This window comes from Pinus tabuliformis, chromosome J (genome assembly GCF_031772625.1).
Source record: "Pinus tabuliformis cultivar Carrire ecotype Pingquan chromosome J, CPIR1, whole genome shotgun sequence".
In the NCBI taxonomy this organism is placed as follows: domain Eukaryota; kingdom Viridiplantae; phylum Streptophyta; class Pinopsida; order Pinales; family Pinaceae; genus Pinus; species Pinus tabuliformis.
Window position 1 is genome coordinate 85,161,496 of NC_142295.1, and position 19,295 is coordinate 85,180,790.

Consider the following 19,295-nt stretch of genomic DNA (forward strand, 5'->3'; position numbering starts at 1 on the left):
TGGATATACTAAAGAATCATCCCAATCATAAAAGCCATCAACCTCCACCAAAAGCTATCTTGATGCAACAAAGACCAATGAACAATATGTCAATCGTAAGCCTAAAGTACTCATCAGGTAAATCATGCTTAATTTACTCGAAGGATGAACATCAATAGTAGCATCAACCAAAAGGTAAACAATACTAAAAGATTCTATGATCACAAAAACTTCTTTAATGGACAATGTTTTTCATGCCATAACTTTGGGCATAAGGCTGCTCAATGTGTTTCTTACAAAACTATCATGACTAGAGAAGCATGAAATCAAAGGAACGTAACAAGAATTAAGAAAAGTTCTTATAATAACTTTTCTCCTCTTAAAGATGAAATTGAATGTTCGTTTTGTAATAACTTTGGTCATGAAGAATCTGAATGCAGGAGCAAATTTCGGCCAACACTTCAAAAGGAGCAAACATCATCAAATTTCAGGGTATGGAGAAAGAAGGAATTTCAATCAGAAATATGTGGCATAGCTCTATTTGCAGAAGGACAAGAAAATCAGTGGTACAGTCACAGCGGATGTTTTAAACACATGACAGGTGATAAAGAGAAACTTCATTCATATAATGCTTTAGAAAAGGAAAAGAATGTCTCCTTTGGAAATGACACACCAGCTGTCATTAAAGGTAAAGGTTCTATTTATTTGAAAGAAAAGGTTAAAGATGGAAATGTCATGTATGTTGATGGTTTAAAACTTGTTGACTGTCAGTCAAATGTGTGATCAAGGAAATGAAGTTGTGTTTCGATCAAATAGATGTGTGGTTCATGAGATTGATACAGGAAAGACCGTAATCAAAGACACAAGAACTCCAAGCAATCTATACATACTGAAAGGAGGACAAACACAATGCTATTTAAGCAAAACATATGAAAACTAGTTATGGCACAGAAGATTGGGGCATCTAAGATTTTCTCAAATAAGAAAAGCATGCAGGCTCAAGGCGGCTTGTGATCTTCCAGATATCAGCATCCCAAAAAATACCATTTGCAAACCATGTCAAGTCAGTAAGCAAACCAGAGTTCATTTTAATGAAAAAGAAGGATCAGCAAGTAAGCCTCTTGAACTCATCCATACTGATTTGTGTGGACCAACAAGGAAAAAGTCACCTCGTGGAGAAGAATACTTTATTTTGTTCATTGATGATTTTTCTAGAATGCGTTGGATAGGTCTACTAAAGCATAAATATGAAACATTTGAAAAATTTAAAGCCTTCAAAGCTTTAGTTGAAAATGAATCAGATCAAAAAATCAAATGTCTCAGATCTGATCGAGGCGGTGAATTCATATCAGATGAATTCTTTGATTTTTGTGAACAACATGGAATGAAAAGGCAGTTCTTTGTTGCCGAAACTCCTGAACAAAATGGGGTAGTGGAAAGAGTGAACAGAACAGTTCAACAAATGGCTCGAGCTATGCTTGATGAATCTGGAACTCCTGCCACCTTCTGGGGTGAAGCTGCATTTACTGCAGTGACTATTCTCAACAAAGCTAATGTCCGGGTAAATAGCGATCAAACTCCACATGAAATCTGGTATGGTAAGCCTCCTACTGTAAAACACTTTAGGGTTTTTGGAAGCAAATGTTTCATTAAAAAGACTGATGACAAACTTGGTAAGTTTGAACCCAGAGCAGACGAAGGAATTCTTCTTGGTTAGTAGGTTACTCATCTAGAAGTAAAGGATATAAATGTTATAATAAGAGACTTCGAAAAATTGTTGAAAGCATTGATGAAGCATGCAGAAATCCGGAACAGATGAAATCAACAAAGGAAGATGACAGTGAGGAAGACGATGAATGTTTTCCCGTATCAAATCAAAATGATATAGAGGAAGAATCCAATGAAGCATCAGAAGAAGATACAACTGACAAGGAAAAGACTCCATCCAGGTATGTTCAAAAGAATCATCCAGAATCTCAAATTCTAGGAGAAAAAGGGTTTGGAGTACAGACAAGAAAAACGCTTGTAGGAACTTCTAGTTATCTATTACTACAATCTTCCATAGAACCACAGAATGTTAATGAAGCTCGCAAAGATGAATGTTGGGTTAAGGCCATGGATGAGGAACTTGACCAAATTGAAAAGAATGATACTAGGGAATTAGTTCCTAGACCTCATGATAAAAATGTTATAGGAACAAAATGTATATTTAAGAATAAGTTGAATGAAAATGGGGAGGTTATTAGAAACAAAGCAAGACTTGTGTGTAAAGGGTATGCTCAACAAGAAGGTATAGACTTTGAAGAAACTTTTGCACCTGTTGCTAGACTTGAAGGCATAAGAATGTTTCTTGCTCTTTCAAGTTTTCAGAAATTGAAAGTGTATCAAATGGATGTAAAATCTGCTTTTCTTAATGGAGAATTAGAAGAAGAAGTTTATATTGAACAACCAAAAGGATTCATTCTAGGAAATGATGCAAAGCTTGTATGGAAGCTCAAAAATGTTCTTTATGGACTGAAAGAAGCTCCAAGGGCTTGGCGTTATCACCTTGACAAATATCTACAACAACAAGGGTTCACAAAAGGGTTTGCAGAAAACAACTTATACACTAAAATTGAGAATGATAAACTACTAATTATTGTTGTTTATGTTGACGATATCATCTTTGGTAGCAATGAAGAATCTATGAGTCAGAACTTTGCTTCGGTTATGCAACAAGAATTTGAAATGTCCTTACTTGGTGAACTAACTTATTTTCTTGGTCTACAAGTACAACAAACAAAAGATGGTATTTTTCTTTCACAAACCAAATATCTCAAGCAGATTCTGAAGAAATACGGAATGGAAGATTTTAAACCAGTATGTACTCCAATGGTAACAGGATGTAGTCTCAGCTCTAATGATGAATCACCTACAGTGAATCAACCAACGTACCAATATATGATTGGAAGTTTGCTCTATCTAATAGGTACGAAACCTGATATCATGCATGCAGTAGGAATTGTTGGAAGGTTCCAAGCAAATCCAAAGGAATGGTTGTAAAAAGAATATTCAAATATCTTCAAGGAACTCAAGACTTTGGTGTTTGGTATCCTAAAGATACAGATCTTACTCTTCATGCATATACAAATGCAGATTGGGCAGGAAATGTTGATGATCGAAAAAGCACCAGTGGAGGTGCATTCTATATGGGATCACGGTTAGTATCTTGGTTCAGCAAGAAACAAAGTTCGATTGCCTTATCTACAACTGAAGCAAAATATGTGGCTGCTGCATCTTGTTGCACACAACTACTCTGGATGATGCAAACATTGCAAGATATTCAAATCACATGTTCTCCACCCATCTCCATTTTATGTGATAATACAAGTGCCATCAGTATTTCGAAAAATCCTGTCATGCACTCCAAGACCAAGCACATACCCATTAAGTACCATTTTCTACGAGAACAAGTGCTTGAACAAAAGGTTAAATTGGAGTATGTTCCCTCCAAAGAACAGGTTGTTGATATATTTACCAAACCGACCGCTTTCCAGAGAAACATTTGATTTGAGTATCTCAAACAAAAGCTGGGAGTAGTTTCTGCATCATCCTATTGTTAAATCCAGTTTTCAGAAGAAGGTTCCTATATGCGGGTTTCATGAAGGATAGTCACGTATATACGCGAGTTTCTGTGGCTGAAGGAGTGTATATGTTTTTTTGATAGAAAAATAGTGGGTCAGACTCTGACATGGGTGCTCAGTCTGATATTGATGATTACTGTCTGCTGATATGCTTTGTTCATTGATTTTTATCTGACTGATGAAGATGCCTTGATGAATGGTTTGTTGACAATGCATAGGTAGCACAGGTTTAGGGGGAGCATTAGCCTTCACAAACATTCTGCATTGTTGGCATTATGGTTGCTGATTTCAACTATGGTTTCAGATATTCATTGTTGCATAGGTCATGTAAAGATCTAGGGTGTAATATGTCACATTCTGTCATAGTCTATTTTCGAATGAGTCCTATTGGACATATGATGTAATTTGTTTCCCCACTATGCATGGGAAGGATGATGTAATAATTGTTATATTTCAGCCATGTATAAACAATTGGTATATCCCCACTTGGTTGGGTGGATGAGTCAAATTTGGTGTATCCCCACTTGGTTGGGTGATTGATGTATGTATGAGTCATTGGTGATAGGAAGGTCATACTCACATAGTTGAGTTATAGAGTCATGTTATTCTTTTGAAAAATATCTCTGCAGACTTTGCATGTACTTAGGGGGAGCATGGACAGCATAGTGTATCTCAAAGGGAGAATATCTTGGTCCGCCCTTTGCCCTTGATGTCAAAGGGGGAGAGTATTTTGGTGTTGCTTAATATCTCTAACAGTTTCTAATATCTCTAATAGTTTCTACAGCTTGTAGTAATCAACGCCAATATGGTTGCCATCAAGTCCAAAGGGGGAGATTGTTGGCATTATGATACAAGTGTTGTTCTTGATGGCAACTCACTCACAGGCCAGTTCAGATTTGATAAAAGGAAACTCACATTGTAACAGGTCAATTCAGAGGTAACAGGACATTGGTACAGAAGAACAGAAAGTTGGAACAAGGGTTTACTGATCAAAATCCTGAAGTTGAAGGAAAATGATGGTGTAAGCTATATACACAGATTCACTTTGACAAAGAAGCATATACACGCAGGTTAACAGAACAAAAATAACGTATACTTATGCACGCACTTTCACAAGAGGAAAAGCACGTATAGGTTGGAAAATCAAGGAAATTCAAGTTTAAAGAATACCAAGGGTCAATACCATGGTATTAGCCCACAATATTGAGCAGAGTAACGACTATTTGATCCCGTCCAAGAATACCACAGGCTCTAAGTGTTGTTTTGGTCCGAGGTATTGAGAAACACCAAAAACTATATAAGGAGGAGAAGATCAAAGGGCCATGTGTGCAAGTGAAAGGGTTTCTCAGGAATACTTCTATTTGAAGTATATTTTATGTTGTAGGATCTATGATTATGATATGATATGAAATATTTTGTGCACCTTGGATACAATGTTGGATCAGGATCATGAGACCTGAAATGACTTATCATTGTATGATCTGATATTGGTTGGGCTAGATCTGATTACTTACACATGTTTTATTCTTTAAATGTCATGATCTAGGTATGTCTGAAGTCTGGAATAGCAACAAAGTTGTAAGTTAATTTTTGTAGATCTTTACGTTGGTTCGCCTTGATAAAGGCACGTATACATGCACGTTCGACTCTTCCATGTAGTGTATGTAGAAGAAAACCCTGTTGTTCAGAAATGACAGATCTATCTGACTAGTGCTGCTGTTTTACTGCTGTCTGTCAATGAAGCCTTCTTAGATCTAAATGTAAAACTGAATGCATAAGGAGTTTGTGTCTGATTGATTGATTGATTAAGTAAGAAGGGTTATCTTTGCTGCTGACTGTCTGGATCTCTGTAAATTGATAGTAGATGTCCAGAATATCATTGGTTGGTATAGATTTGATTTAGAAGTTTGTGTGATTCGATAGTCTAGAGGTATACACAGGTTTTGTTAAAGGAAGTAGCGTATAAACGCAGGTTGGGTTCATTAAAGTAGCATATACATTCTGATGTATGATTTTTGAGGTTGCAGCTGGTTCTGAATGATGATGCAAGTTTCTGGGTTCAACACAGTGTTGTGGTGATAATGATCTGATAGTTTAGATTCACTGGTTGTTAGTTGATACAATTATTATTATAGAGTTTTAGCTTCAAAGTTTCTGATGGGTCCAGTGTGAAAATTTGATGAAACGAGGCCTTCTTATTGTGTTGTTTTGTACCAGGAGCATCCAGTCTGAAAATTAATGAAACGTGGTACCTGGAGGAAGAGAGACGGTTGTAGCCTTCTGTAGGCCGGCGCCTACGTACTAGTAAACATATCCGCTAGTACAAGAGCTAGGGGGTTGTAGCTCTCTTCTAGTAGAAGCTGGAAAACGAGAGAAGGTTGTAGCCTTTTGCAGGTGGGTGCCTGTGTACTGGTATGAGTCTGCATTAGTACAAGATTGTAAACTGATTTTCTTTATATTAAGAAGACAGAGATGACAACAACAGGTGGTTTTTCTCCCGCATTGGGTTTCCAATTTAAATATTGGTGTTCATGTGTGTTTCTTATGTGTGACAGTTTATTTTGTTATTATTGCACATAGTTACTGTATAATAAGATACTGATTAGAGATCAACACATGATAAATTAACTAAATCATAAGTTCTCTGGGTATACGCTGGTTTCTTTAATCACAGTAGTGTGCACACGCAAGTTCACTTCACTAAAGTAGCGTATATAAATATGATTGGGAAATGAAAGATTATTGAATTGAAGATACTGATTCACCCCCCCTCTTAGTATTATTTCCAACATGATTGTCCAAGACTTTTTGGAGATCTGGAGAAATAAATGATTTCGATGTTCTTTCTTTAGAAGCTTTGTCATGCCATTAGAGTTGATTATCTTTCCTAGTTTCCCTGCGATACCCTTTAATTCAATTTCCGTTCCTTCCCAAAAAAATGTCAAGAGAAGTTCTTGAAAATTAAAAGCTATCGTACCCAAAGATTGTAACCATTGGACTCCTAGTACAACATCAGCACCACCCATTGGAATGGAAAGCATTAGACTATTCAATACATATTCTCCCATGGATAGCTTGATATTATGGCACTTTCCAGAACGATTTATGGTTCCTCCATTTGCAACCATCACTTGACACTCTAGTGTTGGATATAGGAAACAATTTGATTCTTTGGCTATCTTACAATGAATAAAATTATGGGTACTACCCGAATCAATCAACACTACTAATTTTTTCTTCTTGATATGCCCTTTTATCTTGAGAGTTTGAGGAGTGGTAATTCCTGCCAATGCATTACAAGATATGGTCGGATTCATTTCTTCTTTCTCTGGGGTTGGTTCTTGGTGTATATGCTCTTCTTTTGACGTTTCTTGTTCCTTTTCGTTTTCCTATTCACAATCTATGTAAAATAATTTCTTCTCGACACACTTATGACCTTTAGTGTGTTTGCTATCACAACTATAACAAAGCCCTTTTGCTCTTTTTTCTTCCAATTGTTGTGGTGTCAACCTTGTGTTGAGAAATTGAAGGGCAATATAAATATTTGATTTCTCTTAACTATGACAACTACTTGAGATATTATTTCTGCTTCTTATTGTGTATATGAATTATTATCTTCAAACTGTTACCAAAACAAGAAGATCAGAATACAGAAGTACACAACATATTTGCAACAAGCAAGGGCAAAAAACTCTCCAATCGTGAGAGGAAAAACCCTTTGAACTCTTTCTTATAGAATCTTTATTGAGAAATTACATGACCCAAACATTGACTTAGAAATGCCTTCAACATCAAATGACAATACCTCCAAACATGTACCCAAACATAATGTGTCCTCCTGCAGATCTAAACAATATATCTGGTTTGAGAAAAATGCATGTCAGTCAACAATATTGGATTCGGATAGGCTCTTCTAGCCCGATGCTACCTTCGCAGTTCATGTAGACCCATCACACACCTTAATAGGTTCTTGATCTGAGATTTGTGATGCCAACATAATGACTATTTTAGGGCAGTGAGAACAAAAGTTTCGTTTCAGAACGTGAGCATATATTGTTATTGGCAACTAGGGCCAAACTCCATGTGGGTCATCCAATTTATGACAACTGATATTTTTCTTGGATCCCTCTCACTGAGAGGTGTAGGATTGATCTGAAGATCATCCGATTCCGATAAGTATTCATGGATATATGCATTTATTTGTGTTATGGGACAATTCGTCAAGGTCGGCTAGCAACCAAATATACCCCACTTGTGCTCAACGTTTTAGTATAAATAAAGGAGGACTTTAAGTCATTTGATAATCATCTCTTCTGATCTCACTCTCCACTTGTTTGGGTTTTTAGTGGAAGAGGAGGTCTAGAGGAGATGCTTTCTACGCAGCCCTAAAGAAGGGTCATCTAGGAGAGCCCTAGCCGCAGACTTGTAGGAGATTTGGCCGCAGATCTAAGAGGCCCTAATCCGCAGCTAGAAGAGCCCTAATCCACAGCTAAAGTGAGCCCTAATCTGCAGCTAAAGGATGCCCTAAACCGCAGTCAAAAGAGGCTTCTTAGCCGCAGCAAAGAAGGGAGATCTACCCACTGTTTAGGGGAACTTCTACACGCAGCAAGGCAGCCCTAATCCGCAGACATGAGGAAGCCTTAAAGGAGCCTTAGCTGCATATCTAAGGAAGGGTTAAACGTGCCCTAGACGCAGTCTATACATGGCTGAACACAGGCCTAAACGCAGTCACCTTAACACTATTCTAGGCCGCATTTGTGGAGGGTTTCATGTGCCCTTAGACTGCTGTGAGAAGGGATCTGAATGGTTCCTTATATGCAGTCTCATGACTGCCCTAGCCACAAGAAAAGTGAAGGTTATAGCAGTTCATTAGTGGGACTATTTGGGAGGTCTACTATATCAAGGAGGACTGCAATGATGAAGCATGGAGGGCAGCATCTCATTGGAGGACAATTGCAGTCATTAAGAGCAATTTTGGGCCAGCTTAGATGGGCTGTTAGGGACTGTGGTCAGTACCCTAACCAGTCCCTAAATTGCAGCATTACAGCATGTTCAAGAGTTGACATTTCTATAGACTAAATGTTGCTGCGTTAATAATGATTGGACACTATCTGGGATACGTTTGTTGCTATGTGCTAGGCTGCAGGCCATAGCACCATAGCAAGAGTTGTTATGGGCAGTGTATCAGGGTGTGCAACACAAGTGTATCAAGGTGCAACACAAGTGTATCAAGGTGCAGCATATGTGTATCAGGGTGTGCAACACAAGTGTATCAAGGTGCAACATAAGTGTACCAAGGTGCAGCATAAGTGTATCAAGATGCAACACAAGGGGATGCAACATGATGGGCACTGTAAGGTACAGTTTGAAGATGCAGCACAAGGGGGTGCAACATGATGATGAAGAGCAGTAAGATGGGTACAACATGATGAGGTACAACTCAGCAGTAATGCAACATGGTGCAGCTCTGTGATGATGGACATGGTATGATGGTGCAACATGGTGCAACACTATGATAGGGTGATGGAATCACATGAGTCCATATCAGTTACCTCATGAGACATCTTCTTAGAGAAGATCTATGTTCTTATCTTGTCAAGTCGAAGTGTTGACTTCTGTTGTAAATGTACTATCTCTCTCTCTCTCTGTTGAATTATTGAAGAACATATAATATGAATTGATCAAGGGTTTTCCCACATTGGGGTTTGTCCCTGGCTGGCGCCACATCTTGTGTCCTCTTGTCTTGGCTTGTCTTCTGCGATTTATGTTTATGTTCTATCTGCAGTTTACTTTAATGTTGATGTGATTGCTAATCTGGAAAAGGTATTTGGCTAACTGTGAAAATTGAAATAAATTGCTCTAAGCATAGAACATACCTAAAATTAATATATATGCTAGGAGAGGTAGGGCTCTTCTAGCCCTACGATGACTTCAATTTATTCGGTAATGGCTTCCTTTGTCCAACTACAACTCATATGGACCTTCAACCCAACTGTATACACAAGAACTGAGATACCCTTAACCAGGATCAAAATGCCGCAATAGAGAACAGGCTGGCAGATGAGGGGACAAACCTCCTCAACGACTGCAGCTATGCTCATCATCGACCCTTTCACTTCACTTGTATTCACCAATGAGAAAGATGAAGTTCGTTGTTTCTTGAAGAGGTATTAACACAACCTATATATAGGCTTCCTTCCTTATCATTAAGCTGACTTGATACTTTGACGTGATCCTTTTAGCCGATGTGATCCTTCATTTAGCTGATGTGATAATAAGAGGTTTCTAGATTTATTCAAGAGGTTCCTTTGCATCAAATCTGTGGGTACACGTTGGAGTATTCATTGATGATCTACAAGGACTTACATTCATTACATTTACAAAAATAATACATGACTCTCTTCATTTTGTCTTGAGCTCTTTAATTAGAGAAAAAATAATTCTTTAAATAAAAAAATTTATTAATGCAAAAATAATGAAGACCGATCCTAGTTACACTATTTTCAACACTCCCTCTTAACTAGGGAGGTATTCATTCATACATGGTACATGGACATTCTCAATACAAGAGTTCTCATAAGCAAAGGGTTGGATTAGTTATCCATCTATTATAACATGATTTCAACCAACATTGTTTCCATATAGCAAGGCCTTGACTAACATCTCTATCTCTCAAATAGATCCGAGCACACAATGTTGGCGAGACCAATGACTGATAGACACACATCATCATTGTCTCTCTTAGGGTCATACCCACCTGGGTGTTCTATGAGTATGCCCTACTAGGACTATTCTCATCTTGGGTTCCCAACCCTCAAGAATATTGGTCCTCTTGCCCACTCTTGTCTTGGATGCCCTACCACATCCTCAAAGAGTGATGCCAAATGATTACATAATCCTCCATTATTTCTTCCAAACTGATGACAAGAATGTTGTGTCTAACTCTCCCTCTTAACCAGTGATGAGTTCCAAGTTTCTCTTCACTCAGAAACTTGCTTGAGTTCCTTTACTCATAGGAACCTCCTAGAGCTCCCTCTTACCCGGGGACTCTGTCATCAGTACTTTATAGGGTCTTCTAGTTGACTGATGACCCAAGACTTTGATGGCATCAATTTCTTTATATGTAGGGTTCAACAATTCGTCACTTTCCTCCATAATGTCATCTCGGAAGGTATCCTCCTTGGCTTTACATCTGGGGCTTCCTTCATAGGACCATCTATCTTCACCTTTCCCTCAACGGTGATTGTTCTCGATGATGGGGTACATAGTTGTGACATCCTTCACAACTCTTCTTACCATGGCCCTGCACACATACCTAGACTTTTCCAAGAGGTCGGACACCAAAAGCAAATCACAAGTTACCTTTTGGTGATGGATTTTTTCCAGTGACATCTCCTTGTAGGTATCAACATCCTGTATACATGTTGATACATCTCCGTACGATATCTGTTGACAAGGGTCTTCATCTTTTTAGACTTCCATCAGAGTCTTTACATCATTCCGGGAGATTTCCTGGTCAAGTCTTCCTTATCCTCTAGATGTTTATTGCCTTCATCATGGTTGCATAATTCACGATCTCCTCCATCCTCACATCTTTCATTCGCAAGAGCTTTCAATCAGAGTTCTTTATTTGTGATCAACTACCTCATACTTTATATGAGGACATATTATGTTGATTTCATCTAGTGTGACTTAAGTCTTTAAGTATCCTTTCAGAGGAGGAGATCTTTTCCCTTTTGATCATGCTCGATCCATGTTACCTGCACCCATATGACATGACATTACAATATTACACAAATACAAGCATTCATACCTCAATATTCCTTTAGGCTTCTTTCAGCAACTTTCTTGATTGAAAAGATCTTCAATCCCTTTATCTGCTTCATTTCTCATGTCATCAGATCATCATCTCATGAATTCCAAAAGTTGGATTTCCTGATGAAACACTTGTTGCCTTTCCTGACTAGGGGATCCTCCACTTAGGTTCCATCAAAGAATCTTCAAGATCTTGTATATCCCCATCTGGCAAATGCTTCCTTTGTCCTAGATGACTTCTTCCTTTTTCCATTTTGCACAGGTACCATTAGTTGTTAGATGAGGAAGCTTCCTTGTCCCAAGGACACGTGACATCTAGCTTATAAAGAGAAAATAGATGATTGTCTTCTTATCATCTTACTAAGATCTCCCAATTGAGATCAAATCTCATGAAGATGACCTTCTTTATTGCATCTCAGAGAGTACGTCTTCTAGCATTTCAATTAGGTCACTGTTGCACTATGTCACAGGGTTCACCAAACTTGAAGGTTCAGGTTCGAAATTCAACGAACTTGAAAAAAAATTTGAAATTCGTTCAGGTTCGCCGAACCTGAAATTCGAACCTGAAGTCGAACCTAAACAAACATTTTCGAACCTGAACGAACCTGAAACGAATTTAAACGAATTTTTTAAGGTTCGATTTAGGGTTCCATTCAACCTATTGAGTTGATTGCGCTGTGCAGACGTGCAGTCATGCAGTGTGAGCCTGAGGCTTGAGCAGTGAGCGTTGAGGAATTGTGAGTCGTAGGCTGTGCAGTCACGCTGCTCACGCATGACGCAGTGTTGTGATTTGCTGCACCCTCATGCAGTCACACCTCCGTTCGATTTGCTGCACCGGCACGCTTCGAGTTCGAGCTTTAGCGTCGGTGTTGAAACTTGACCGCAGTCACCAGTGTGCACGCAGCACCCGTCACCCACCCTAACACAGGACCCGTCACCCAGCCTCCAGGTACCGTCGATCTGAAGTTATAACTTATAAGTTTGTATTGAGTTTCTGTTTAATTAAGTTTGGTCGATTGTTGTGTTGTGTGTTGGTGTTGGGTTCGCCGGTTTATCTTTGGATCTTTCATATATTACATCAAGTTGTGCCCCCTACCACTAACCCGCTTCAACTACACTCCAAATTTACAGTTTCAAGCCTATTTTTATTAGGCACGTGATTATCTTTGCACACAGTTAATTATATGTTCACAACATTCTGATTTGTGTTCCATATGTTTTTAGATCAGCGCTCAAATGTAAGTCCACCATTAGGTCCGGGTTAATATTTGTTAAAATGTAGTTTTTCCTTTTACACGTGTCTTGGGATACCATTGGTTGATGGGATGAGTCTGAATCATGTGGTTGGAGTTGACTTGGGAACAAGGTTTGTTTTAGGGCTGTGTCATAGGTCACTGGTCTTGGAATCCAGAATTTGTGTTTGACGGGTTGATTTGAGTCATTCACTTGTTTTCAAGTTGCCACTTTTCAAGTTTCTCTAGCATCTGGAGTTCCGGGAATCTCAGCTTCCTGTAGGGATGCTGCCCCAAGTTGGAGTAATTGTTAACCTTTGAATACACACTTAGAAACAAAGACAAAGCCCAGATTTCCAAATCAGCATTTTAAGATCATATTGGTGGAGATGTTTCAGACTTTTACTGGCTGAATTTTGGTATAGATTTCAAGGTGGCTTCATGCTGACTTTGAGGGCCTTTTCTAGCATTTTGGGTCCTCTATTCAAGGTAGATTTGATGGTATCGTTACAAGAGTGGGTAGCATAGGAGGTGAGCTACAACAACTCTCAAATGTGCACTTTCCAAGGAAATATAAGCAACCTCCTTAGGTGAATAATGGACAGAGTAAGGGTGCACTGATGATGGCTGTTACAGGCTACAACCTATTCTGAAAACGGATGGCTACAGCCTATTCTAAAAATGGATTTCATAAGTATGTCAGCGTTTATGATAGCACTAGGGTATAGTCCTGTAGCAGTCAGAAAGGCATAGCTTCTGGTAGTTTCTAATCCTATTTTGGGCGGTATCTTAATAGAATTTTGAATTTTCTATTATTTTGTCATATATATATATATATATATTGAAAAATATGTATAGTCCCATGTTGCTTGGGAGCGGGAGCGGGAGCGACCATTTTCAGAAGCTCCCGGTTTGGGATCGAATCCGGGAGCGATTTTTTAAAAATATATATATTTTTTATATTTTTCAATTTTTGATACATATATGTCAACAAAAACATGTAGAATGATGAATTAGACATAAAAAAACATAAAAAAAAACATAGATTGATCATTGAACCATATCACATCAATCATCTAGAAATTATAATCGTCATCAACCATGTCCACAAGTTAGTAAAATACATATTACAATTGCAACATATTGAGTCTCATGAATCATGATTCATCAAATTTAGTCTTAAAGTTTCAACTTCAAGCTTTCAAAATTGAAAAGTCAATAACATTTATCATCATTGATCACCAAAGTTGTACTTGTAAGCTAAGTTTAACCATTACAAGAAGTAATATCTAAGATATTTCTAAGTCCTAACTTCTAACTGTTAACATGATATGAAATGTTATAAATTTATAAAATGAAACATGAATAATGAAATGAAATGAAACAACTTTAGTCTTTCACGAAGCATCATATTCATAATTCACAATCATTACCAATGAGTTATAATTGCCAAGGCCCAACTTCAAACTTCAAATTTTCATTGTCACAGTGATATATTGTTTACAAAAAATATCATTATGATATGAAAGAGTCAAGAGTCAAGAGTCAAGGACTCAAAATTCAACAGTTATGAAAACTAAAGTCTAGTAGAAACTAAAAAAGACAAGTAAACTGTAAATCTACATGTGGCCCTTGCCACAAGAGTCTCCAGGAGTATAAGCAGGTCGTGGTGGTCTTCTAGGAGTCTCCCGCACAGACTGACGACCAGAACTAGAACCTCCACGTGAGGGTGTAGATGGAGGTGGCAACAACAAAGGAACAAGACTCGGACCTCGAGCATTGCTACTGGATGGTGGAGGTGGAGGTGGAGGTGGCATGGCTGCTGCAGCTACTTCATCTTCATCCCTTACAAGTTCCTCTTCCAGTTCTTCAATATGTACAATGCCATCCTCCAAATTGTCATCCTCTGGGTGATTGTCCCAAATTTTATATGTGGGATCTTCATGAGCCCGATCACAGTAATGACTCAACAACCTCAAGTTGTAGTGCACATAAACCAAGCTTTCTGCTCAGTTTTCATTGAGTCTGTTTCTTTTCACATTATGTATGTAGCTGTAGGTGCTCCAACACCTCTTTGCAGAAGAAGTATTTACAACCTGTGAAAGAACTTTTTTTGCCAATTTTGGCAAAAGTCCATGGCCGCCATATGTTTCCCACCATGTGAGAGTATCAAATCTATCTCTGTCGTCTATTGCATGGAAGTTACCATACAAACCAGTGCCACTGAAGTATCTGCCTATTTCAAAGCGCACAGCTGCACATTCCTCCCTGTCAGGTACCAACTTTTCTAATGCTTCCAAATATCCTCTAGTTACCTCTGGATCTAAATGGGGTTTGGTCCTAACCCCATCCCCTACTGCAGGTTGGCCCAACCAAGATGTAGAGTAGTATTTTGGCGTAAGGATATACGCCAAGCAATGTAGTGGAAGATTAAGTCTATTCCATCGTTCACACACACAATCGTGAATCAATTTGTACAAGTTGGGATCTCTGTTATGAACAATATCTTTTATTTCCCCCAACATGGTATCCATCTGCTCATACACCTCGCCAATCACTGGTTTGTTTGTATCTGCAAACCGAATCATGTGATAAATGGGCTTGGTGAAATCCAATACTTGCCTCACACTTGTCCAAAACTGACCATCAAGAGCAGCCTCCTCCATTTCAAAACCTCCCCTGTCAGCGGCATTTGTAGCCCTTTCCTTTAATACCTGCCAATGTGGACTTGATACCATGCTAGCCAATGCCTCTCTTACCTTCAAAAGGCGCCTGAAGGTGAGGTAATAGCTACCAAATCTGGTCTTCGCAATCTTCAACAACTCCAATCTCGAGTGACCGCAGAAAAGGCCATGGGTATTGCTATGATTTGTAATAAATTTTATCATTTGTTTGCCTTTCTTGTACAAATCACCAATCCATTGGTATTGTTCATTTTTGTTCTTGACAATATCATGCAACAAAAGGTTCAATGTGTGAACCAAACATCCAGACCAAAATATGTTGGGGTATTTATCCTCAATAATTGCTCCCGCTGCCTTACAATTAGGAGCATTATCAGTGATGACTTGGATGACATTGTATGGCCCAATACGCTCAATTGTTTCAAGTAATGCTTCTGCAATGTTGATGGTGGTCTTGAACTTGTCTGAGTAATCATGCGCAGTTAGAAAGATGGGACCACTAACAGACACAGCAAGAACACTTATCAATGGCTTGCCTTTTACATTTGTCCATCCATCAGATATAATGGACACCCCATGGTCAGTCCAAGAACTTGTCATTCTATTCAAAGAATGTGATATTTTTCTTTTTCATGATCAAGGCCAACGGTTCTTGCCTTGTCATACCCAGGGCTCTTGTATCCTTTAGGGGCATCATTTATGGCAGAAACCATTTCGTGCCAATAAGGTGAGCGAAGAACATTGAATGGTATCCCACATGCATAGAGAAACCTGTAAACCTTTGAATCCACATCATTCCTACACCCCTCATCAAGGAAATCTGATATGGTTCTACGCCTTAAAGATGATGACCATGTGCCTCCATATCCACTGCCTTGGGAGGATGCTGAAGGAGTTCTTTGTGATTGTGAGCTTGGTTCAAAGAAACCCCTTGATTTTTTTGATTTGTATTGGGCTTCCTCCTCTTCCCTTATGTATATGGCTCTATCCACTGCTGACGCCGCTGTACAAGTTTTGATTCCTATTTGTTTGTCTCCATCCCATGGCCTTTTCCCGCAGAGGTGTCTTCTAGCACGGGTGTATGAACCTGTGTAATCAGTGTTGCAATGGGGGCAATGAAATTTAGTGGTTCCACCCCGTCTCCCTGTTTCAGCCCTGTTAACATATTTCCACAATGGGGTTTGGTCTTGTTTAGTTTTTTGAGGGTCATGTTCACCCTCCTCCAACTCCTCCTCACCGGGGTTTTCACCAATTCGACTTTCTCCAGCTTCTTCATCCCCCTCTTCAGTTTGGCCCCTCTGTTTCCTACTCTCCAGCACCATAATAACCATAAAAGGGACCAAGAAGAGGAAAATGCCAAGAAATATAGCCAGGTCCATGGTTTTTTATGCTTGTAGGGTTTTGATTCTTGAATCTGCAAATTAATTTAATTTATTGGGATTAATTAATTTAATTTATTAATTTAATTTAAATTCATGATTTTTAAACTCAATAAACTAAATTACTACCTAATTAAATTAAACTAACTAAACTAACTAAATTACTAAGTTACTTACCTCTGCAGGCTTGCTCCTCGCTCCTCGGCACTTGCTCCTCGCTCCTCGGCACTTGCTCCTCGCTTCTCCTTGCTCCTTTGCTCTTGCTCTCCAACAAACTCAACTCAATGAAGTGATAATGAAATTTTTTTAGGCCCATTGGGCTTTTAAAACAATTTTTTTTTTTTAGGTCCACGGATTATTTTTCTGCCAGATCGCTCCCGGTGCCGCTCGAAACGCTCCTGGAGCGATTTTTTAATGCCCAGGAGCGATCGGGAGCGATCGCTCCCCGATCCCTCCCGGGCTTAAAATTTCGCTCCGGGACGACGAAGCGACTGCGCCCTACAGCGCTCCCGAAAATGGCAGGGAGCGCAATTTTTTTTTTCGGGAGCGCGCTCCCGAAAATCGCTCCTGTCCGGGAACGATTTTGGCAGCATGCTCCCGAGCCGCTCCCGCCCGGAGCGCGATTCGGGAGCGGGTTCGGGGGGGGCGCTCCACCGCAACTATGGTATATTCGAATCTAATGCCGAACCTCATTCGAACCTGATCGGAAAATTCAAATTCGAATCAAACTTAATCTTTGTCGAACTAGAATTCGAACTCGAACCGTGTGACATAGCTGTTGCACCATGACTGCAATCATCCTTGTTGCTCCTTCACCGAGATTATCATTATGTCAACGAGGTTTGTTGAGATCTTCATCATTGCTTCACTGCTGCATTATTGAGATCCTTACTGCTTCTGTATCATTGACAACATTACTACTGCATCATGACTGCTCCAGAGATTACCACCGAGGTGATCTCTATACCTTCATCGAGAACATGATCTTTAAGAACAAGATCAACTGCACCTTACTGTAGATTGAGATGATGTGTAGCATTATGAGATCATGATTCTTTGTCATCATTACTTTGCCAAGACTGTGCCTATCATGATTATTACTGCTCCCATTTAGCATACCAATACTGCAGCCCTTTATATTATATACAAACCTCGTCATTGTTCCTCAAGATGCTTGAGATGTGATTGTGATCACAGTCATCACCGAAATATAATTATGCCGAGTCACTGTGCGTGACTGGTGTAGTATATGTATATTATGCACAAAGATTGTTGTGATTGCATCTTTAATTTCACCAAGTTCACCTCTGCGCTAGAATCTGCTTAGGGTATGTCGAGACCATAGTCATGCAATTGTGATATATCAGACAGATCCATATACCAAGAAGTGTCAGGACGTTATGACAGAGATGTCAAGATTGTCATCACAGAGTTTATGCTAAGATCATATCTAGCCCAGATCTTAAGTTATAGTTGCGTCCTCTTCCGAAATCAATCCTTGCAACCGAGATCTATCCATGACTGCACCTAGTAACCAACCGAGGTGCAGTCAAACCCTAGGAGCGGGTTTGTTCCTTCATGCGAGATCTCATTTTCTTGATTGCGGATACCCGAGATCTGTTCCTCCTTGACTGCAGCTCCTTCACCCAATAATCTGCTCCTAAATCACAAAAGGAATTGCGAGTTCTGTCTCTTCTTATTTGCGGATCCCCTGCAGCTCATTTCTATATATAGGAGTCTAAGGGTTCACAATATAATCAGAGCCGACATAACAATAATAATGTAAGCCACAACAATAAATAGTGGGCTTCTATGGGGCACAATAATAACAATATGGGGACTACATGGGCACAATAATAATAGTAAGGGGGCTACATTGATAATAACAATGAGGGAATACACTAGTATTATAGGAACCTAACACAGAAAGGAAGGAACGAATCTGTGGATGGAAGTAAGATCAAATCTGTGGAGCAGATCTAAGGCCGAATTTGTTGACTTGTTGGGAGGGCAGATGACTAGGTGTGACCTAGCTATTTGGTTGGTCTATTTGACCTTGAATTTGACTGATGTATCTATGTTGAACTTGATTCTTTCTCTAAGGAGGTTGCTGGGTTTTCCCCTGGTTTGGGGTTTTCCCAGGGTAATATTGTGTCTCCTGTGTTTGGCTGTCTCTTCAATGTTCTTACTGGCATTATTGTTGTTGATGATTTTCTTGTATAATTGCTTAATGATGAATGTGGTATAAGATAAGTCGAACTAAGAATCATTGGAAGTGATTATCAATTAAGGAAATCTCTGAAAAATCAACACCCTCTTGAGCAAAACTTGCTGTCAGCATGGCATCAAAATGGTAACACACACCCCTTTCCAGATGCCAAACTCCCTTTGTGTACCAGGTCACTTCCCTCTTAGGCCAGACTGCTGCAGGTGTGGTGCAGAAAAAGTTCCAATAATCCTTGAAAACGTAATTAAAACCAGAAATGATGCAGAAAAATAGCGGTTGTGGGTGACTGATGCTTTTGTTGTTATGTTATATATAGACACTCTTTGAAGATATTTTGCCATGCTTAGTCATCCAGG

General features: G+C 39.2%; 1 protein-coding gene across 2 annotated transcripts in view; it reads left to right on the forward strand.

Moving 5' to 3' along the window:
- LOC149225628 (protein ACCUMULATION AND REPLICATION OF CHLOROPLASTS 3, chloroplastic-like) overlaps positions 1–19,295 on the forward strand; it is a 514,713-nt gene that overhangs the window by 406,550 nt on the left and 88,868 nt on the right. The window lies entirely within an intron of this gene.